The sequence below is a fragment of the Diadema antillarum genome, unplaced genomic scaffold (assembly GCF_040938485.1).
Source record: "Diadema antillarum isolate AM-2024a unplaced genomic scaffold, OU_Dant_1.0 seq00000162_RagTag, whole genome shotgun sequence".
NCBI classification, from domain to species: Eukaryota; Metazoa; Echinodermata; class Echinoidea; order Diadematoida; family Diadematidae; genus Diadema; species Diadema antillarum.
The window spans coordinates 788,779-796,279 of NW_027271233.1; the positions used below are offsets into that span (position 1 = coordinate 788,779).

The window sequence follows — 7,501 nt, forward strand, 5'->3', positions numbered from 1 at the left end:
GGTTGAAACAAAAATCAATTGCTCATCCATGGTAATATATGACGTGGTAGTATTATGCCACACTGCTCTGTTTTTCATTATCTGTAACCTAATTTTAGTGAGATTCGAGTCGACAAAGTTGTTAGAGAGTAGCTGCATTGATGACAACATTGCTACAAGCAGTAAAAACAATTCTTGTGACAACGTTCTTAGTAACAATGAAAATACCGCTATGAAAATATAAGATCACCGCTTTCCTATAATGTGTCATTCTATCTAGTCGTAGTGAGTCTTATAATCTTGAGTGCTTTTACAAACTTGACAAATGCCTCGGATAACTAAGTTATATTTTCTTCTTCTTGTATTTCGTGGACTGCAGTGGCAAGCCAGCTCGGTGGGTCATTCGACATATCCGCCATCGATGGGGCCCCAGCGGTCTTCACCGACGATCTCGACGATGAGACATCGGCGGAATACAGACGAGTCTCGACAATAGTCACTGATGAGGTGAGCATTCCATTTCACTCTCACATCACTGCTGATGATAACTACGTGCCAACTACGAGACCGCCGGATGATTTTCATACCTTTACATAATCAACAACTAGTAATTGGTTATACTGGGTACAGAGTTTAAGAATTTGTAGTGATTGGGATGAGGCCTAAGAATTTTTTCAAAATTTATTACATATCACAGTGAACGAGGATGATGACATGGCAGCCTCACTATAAGAATGTACGAGTAGGGGCTCAAGAAAGCAGAACAAAAGAAATCATAGATAAATTTTGCACGGGGGAACTTGTTAAACACTTGGTATTGTAATGGTATCACATTGCTACATTTCTGAAATATGTGAGGATCTATGTCATCATCACTGTTTATTGTAATTTGTGGTTTGTTTGTTTGTTTGTTTTTTTGCTTTTCAAAGAATTGATTTCTGTGCTAAAAGACCACAATGAATTCACAAATCTATACATGGAGTTATTAACTTATATACTACACGATATGAAACTGTGAAAATCATCTGAGAAGCTCTTTTAATTATGCGTGTCTTTAAAAGTGAACCTGTTTCATACCGTTATCGTCTAGCTCACAGAAATATATTTCTGTAGTATGGCTCCTCCACTTGCTGGAAATGCGTATAGATTGATAGTCATCATAAATACCTGTGTAAGATTATAGAGACATAATGCAGTCGAGTCTCTGTTGATGTAGTCGACATACCACACCGGCCAGCATATCCATCTATAGACTGCACCTTTGAATGTTTCTACAACAGATATATGGAGCTATACAAATACCGTGGATCACCTTCATCATCATTACCACCAACAAAATGAAATACAGTGCACGGCTGAATTCACACGTCACATGCCAGACCTGTCTAATATCGGCATGCGCTAGTTTTCCTTCACCAGGGTCTTTGCCAAGCCAGTGTTTTTGCCAGTGTGTGTTTTTTAATGTATTTGTTTAAGACATGCTTTGTTTTGCCCTTCATCACTGTTTCGCTGTTTACAACTATGGATTTAAAAAAAAAGGCGACGGTCCGCGAGTCTCACTACAACACAAACAAACAAGCTGTGCAAAATACTTCGAAGCACTCAGTGACAAGAAAAAAAAGAAACGACTAGCGTAAAAGTATGGGTGCTAAAAGAAATAAAGAGAAAAGAAGAATTCCAAAGTGTTACGTCGTCTCTCTCTCTCTTTCTCTCTCTCTTTTTTAAGCTTGACGCAATAAATAACAACACCGAGGGTTACGCGGGATCGAGGGTCGTTGACTTCTCTGCAGGCAGCATCAAGGTGGAGTACATCCTCCTCTTCAGAGCTCCACCCGACGTCGAAATCGTGTCGTCGATGGTGAACGAGGCAGTGTCTCAGGTGACGAGGTTCCAGACCATTCCGTCGACTATCTCAAGTATCCAAGGTACAAATGACAAACATTTATTTTAGTAGCGTGTCAATTTGACGCTAGGTAGTCTTGGATCATTTGTTTGTTTGTTTTTTCTCACCTGTCAAAGTGAAGTTTTGGTTTCAAAATCACGTTGATAGCGTTGAAAGATCAGACTTACTGTATTTCCATGGTTTTGTGTTTGGAGCCCTTGCAATTTATCACTGAGGAAATTGTCAGAAGCCGATATTAAGTGAAGTGAAAAGTTATAACTATCAACCAAAGACATGTTGCTTTGTTTTACGTTTTAACAAGTATTTTTCTCAGTGTTACCTTTTGAAATGTATTGGATTTATACACAATTACACGCCTTCCTCACTGAATAGATGCATGGTACCCTCTATACAATAGTTGCACATGGTCAAGAAATGGAATACTAGTAACTGTCATATAAATCCAAGCCAAAAACAGTTCTAGTGTGCCGTTCTTCACCAATTTTCAGTCTACATTGCCAAGCATAATATTATAATGCCATCTTCCTTCCTCAATTCCCCGTCTCTCCGATTTCCTTACCTCCTAACTGTATAACTTGCGAACTTATCGCCTTTCCGTTACTCCTCGTCAGGGCATTTTGACCCTCAGCTATAGTTCATTTTAATTCAATGCACTGGTCTGTAATTCCCTTGTGTGTGTGTGTGTGTGTGTGTGTGTGTGTGTGTGTGTGTGTGTGTGCGTGCGTTTTCGAGCCCGCGAATCTTAGCATTTCTTTCTTCTTCTTTTTTTGTGTGGGGGCATTGATGTACTTTGTACTGAATTTTGACATAGAAACAGCCTGGCTGTCAAGTCTAACCACCACAATCTTATCATAAATTGCAGAAATTTGCTCCTCGGATACGTGCGAGAATGATGGCGCATGCGCTGTAACAACCGGCCTGGAAGTGACGTGCGTGTGAGTATTCATCTCGTATGTCAACTCGAATAAAAGAAACACAAACTCTCTCTCGAAAAAAAAGTTGTTGCTATCTTCCGCGAACTTTCCCTCTGAGAAAAGAAATCTCCAAGTGAGAGATTTCTTCCAAACCCTGCCGCAGTCCACGAAAAGATGCAATCTATAAGAAGCCGTAAACTTTTGAAGGCTTTTAGACGGAGACCTCATTTGAAAAGCTTTGGTCTTGATTACATACAAGGCAGTCGAATTTGATTAAAAAAATACAAAATTCACGGTGTAAGAAAAGAAAACACGAATAATTACAGAGAATGTGATGGTCCCGTTTGACGGTGCCCTATAGATCGATCTCCGTTTGAAAAATGCGAGTGATTTTAACACTCAGCTTTCAAAATCCGATCTGTTACGTTCAACTGCTTAAAAGGGATGTGTAAATAATCTAGAGATTATGTTAGATTATCAAATCGACGTGTATTTCTTTTTCTTTTATTTGCCCTTCAAAGCTGTGCTGCCGGCTTCGAAGGAGATCGCTGTGAGGTGAACCAGAACAGCACGCCCATCTACATCATCGTCCTATCCGTCGCCGTCACTCTCTTCGTCATCATCAGCCTCCTCATTCTCGGACTCTGCTTCTTCATAATGCGCATACGCGATAAGGATAAGGGCGTCAACTTTATCTACAGCATGGAAAAGGACGAAGGGGAGGCTGGGAGGTCACCGAACTTTTCTTTCGGCGTGCCGAACAGGGGCCATGACATTCAGATGAGAACGGAGACAGTCGGGGCACGCCCGCTGCAGGACAGGTCGTCGGGGTCTCCACCTGCAGCAGCCATTAGTGGGCGTGGTCCCATGGAGTACGAGATGAGGTGGAATAGAGCCCAGCAGCGGGATCAGCGAGAGGGGAACGGTCGGAGGGGCCAGTCGTCCCGGGAAGAGTCGCTGCCTTCATATCATGAACGCGCTGTGAGTGAAAAACAAACTTTTATCGATCATTGCATAATATTGGTAGGCGTCTTTTGAGTAGTCAGTTTTACCACTGGATCTTTTACGTTCATGAGTTGTTACTCTCTCATACACGGGACCTCCATTTTATGCCCTATCCGAGGGACAGAGTATTTTTGCCTCGTGCAGTACTGCTAGAGGGGACGGTATGATTACACACAACATTGCTCAGTTCAGACTCGGGTTCAAACCCGGGCGGAGTGATGGTGAGGCAGACGCGCTATCGACTGAGCCAACTCAACGCATTATGTCGTTTATCATTACTGTCCGAGACGTTCTGCTTGTAATACCGAAATTTCTTTCTTGTTATTGTTGTTGCTTTGCTGTTGTTGTTGATAATTATGATGATGTCCATGATGTTGCCTAGAAGAAATCTTGCTTGCTAGTGATTTCCTAACTGCACACGAATACGGCATTGCAAGTGACATCATTTTAGTTCCGTATTTGACGAAGATGATAATGATATTGTTCTGCATGTCGTTACACATGTATCAAGCGCTCATGTTCAGGATCGTATAAAGATGAAAACTGCCGCAACTAGAGTTGTAAGCTGGAGGTTGATCAGTTGGTTGTCTGTTTGTTTGTTTGTTTGCTGTAGTTTTCTTTACATACCTGTCAATCACTGTTATGTACTCTCCGCAGAGCGGACTAACACTTGGTGCCAATGATGAGGGGCTGTACAGAGGCCGGCCAGACATGGTGCCCAGTGCCAAGGTAGGCCTACTCTCTCACGTCCAAGTCCTCCAATCCCCGTTCTCCATTCGGATCTTAACAAAACTCATACATGATTATCAGCTTTCACCAATGTGCACCTTCATCTGCTCCCGCCCAAACAATAAAAAACAAAAATATTAAACAAATAAAGGAAAACAAAAAGATATTTAAACACAGGCTTCTCCTTTGCTGTATTGGTTTCCGTAAAATAAGAAAAAAAAAACAGTGACAATAATAATACATAAGATACTGGTATACGCTTCTTTCATTTAGGCTCTTGAATATTATTGTTTCGGCTTGTCAGGCAGTTTTCTGCTGTGATTCAAGAGAACCAGACATAAATAAGGAACGACACAAATACCTTAAACTTCACAATCAGGCATCGCCAAAATGTGCACTTTGGACACAAGCAAAAATATCATAATTTTGATATGATAAATTAAGAATTAATCCAGTTCGTTTACACGAATCGCATTGTCTTCTGAAATCAATTATTCTCGCGCCGACTTATTTTCATTGCAACTGATCAAAAAACAAATTGCCCTTCATCGACGTAAGTAAACACCGATCATTCAGTATTTGAATAGTAGGCGTGATTAAAAACATAATGATAAAAATCATTAGATGCAAACCCACGACCTCCTGATTGCTGAACAATCATCACTATCCTCTAAACCAACACTGAATGATCAGTGTTTATCTACGTCGATGAAGGGAAATTTGTCAATCAGTTCAAAGAATTTTTTTTCTTCTGTTATTACATGCAGAGTGTGCCCCCAAAAATGTTCTTCCTCAACCAGGGAAGTAAATACAACCATATTAGGAACAACAGTTTACAACATTTTCTAAAACCCAAGAAAGATTTTCTAACTACTCTGTCCATTCACATTGCATTAATGTGATATAATGTAATATCGTTTGACAATGAACGAGGCGATTAAAAATGTACCTTGTGTATAATTTGACATTGATTTCATTCTTGTTCAATCTTTTCAGAGGTTAGGACGAACCCGTGTTGACAATCTGAACACTGGTTATTTCTGAGCTGGCAAAAGATGGGATAACGTAAGTTTGAACTGATATTCTGGATTGTTCGTATTTTATTTTTTCCTTCGGTGATTGATGTCGAGGGATACTTAAGTTGAATACCTTTGTAAGTATGCTACTCTAGGTCATTGCTCTTACTTGAAAACTACTGGTTTTGTGTGCACCGTGACTAAACTAAAGCTAGCACTGATTTTATTTATTTATTTATCTTATTTATTTATATGTTTTATTTTCACAGGGTGGCTCCGTCAGTGGGTTAAACACTGTTGTTCTTGGAGGCCCTGCATGAACACATACATACAAATAAACACATAATGATAATACAACTACCAACATCAAATTTGCAGTATCAAATTTGTATATAACTTAACATACTATATACTAATATGTATTAAACTCAAAATATAACAAAAACTGAAATTATCACTGAAGGTGATTAATACCCCGCCCCTAATGTTGCTTTATAATATGTGATGTCATGATTAAAAGAAAATCGCGATAATAAAGAAATAACAGATTTTCTGTCGACATAAAAATGGCTTTGATATGAAGGAAAAACAGTTACATTCAACCTCAATTAACTTTTGCATTGTATCCAGGCGATAACACTATATAAAAAGCATACCATGCGACATCATAGCATACCAGAGTAGTGAGTATCTTTTTTTTTTTGGGGGGGGGGGATAACCAGGAATTTGGTATATTACGCAAATCATTGGCTTTGATAATTTCACAACTCCATCCGTTTCTAAGGGTGCAGTTTTGCCGGAGGCGTGTCGGAAAATAAATGTAGCATCTGTGGTCGAGAGCGCTTAAAGTATTGCACACTTATTGTTTTATGAAGTTCTCTACTGGCTGCAGTACTGACCCTTAATTTCTGGAGTGAGGCTCTTAAAGATGGTGTTGATAAACAATTGTTTCTTTACAATCTCTTCTGTTATTTTTCCAGGCAAAATATGATAATGTGTTTATGATAAATATAGTCTTAAAAGCAGAAGTGGTCAATATTTTCCATTTGATGACATCAGTAATATTGATAACAATTAGGTGGGGGAAAAAAGAAGACAAGGAAACGAAGTAGATGAAGGAGATGAATGATCATCCGTGATACAAATGTTGATAACAAATGCATCTGTACTTCTGATCGCCATGCAGTTGCTGTACTTTCTTTATTTTTGTACACTTTCTCAACAGGTTTGGACATTAATATCATCAGCTGACATTCCCGCCTTCATGACTCTTCAGGGAATTCCATTTTCGAGACTTTGATACTCTTATAATTTCTTACGTTGATATATTTTTGTTAGGATTTTTATCTATAGGTGGGAGCATTTATACTCAGCTATTCAAAACTATTCGCCAATTTTATTTATCTTCATTCATCGTGTCTAATAAACAGTACTAATTTAAAAAAAAATACTATCATGTGGTGGTTTGTAAACTCTAGCAAATTTCTTAGATTGAGAAGATAACATCTCCATTATAATTTCCCGTAATATTGTAACTTTGAAAAAGAAATTTCAAGTAATGTATCATGGTAAATTTGTGACATTTATAACACTGTGATCATTTACCAACAACTAAAGGTCAATTACAAATTTTGGCAAGAGTCGATTTAGTGGCTGCCAATTTCTCATTGCCGAATGCTTATCACATCTCTTATTTCGTTGTGATATCGTCTGCTGATTTTTTCTCTTGCATTGTTAGTTAGATGTTCTTTATTTGAGTCACATAATATTACTTTCAATAAAATGCAGGCATAATATCATCGTTCTTATTCTCCTTGCAATCTTTATGTATATTAAACGCAAATGAAATGACAATCGACTACATTAAAAAGAAAAAAAAATGCACCGTGGTTCGTGAACTGACACGCCAAATGCCTAACTCGTCCTCTTTTTCTGTTACCAACTCTTTTGTTCTC

The 7,501-nt window shown here is 38.7% G+C and overlaps 1 long non-coding RNA gene across 1 annotated transcript; it reads left to right on the plus strand.

Moving 5' to 3' along the window:
• The first annotated feature begins 3,712 nt into the window (after window positions 1–3,712).
• On the plus strand, window positions 3,713–6,906 carry LOC139728051 (uncharacterized). The gene is made up of 4 exons (XR_011710785.1): window positions 3,713–3,777; window positions 4,459–4,530; window positions 5,527–5,595; window positions 6,772–6,906. It is a non-coding gene; the product is annotated as an uncharacterized lncRNA (long non-coding RNA).
• The last annotated feature ends 595 nt before the right edge of the window (window positions 6,907–7,501 follow it).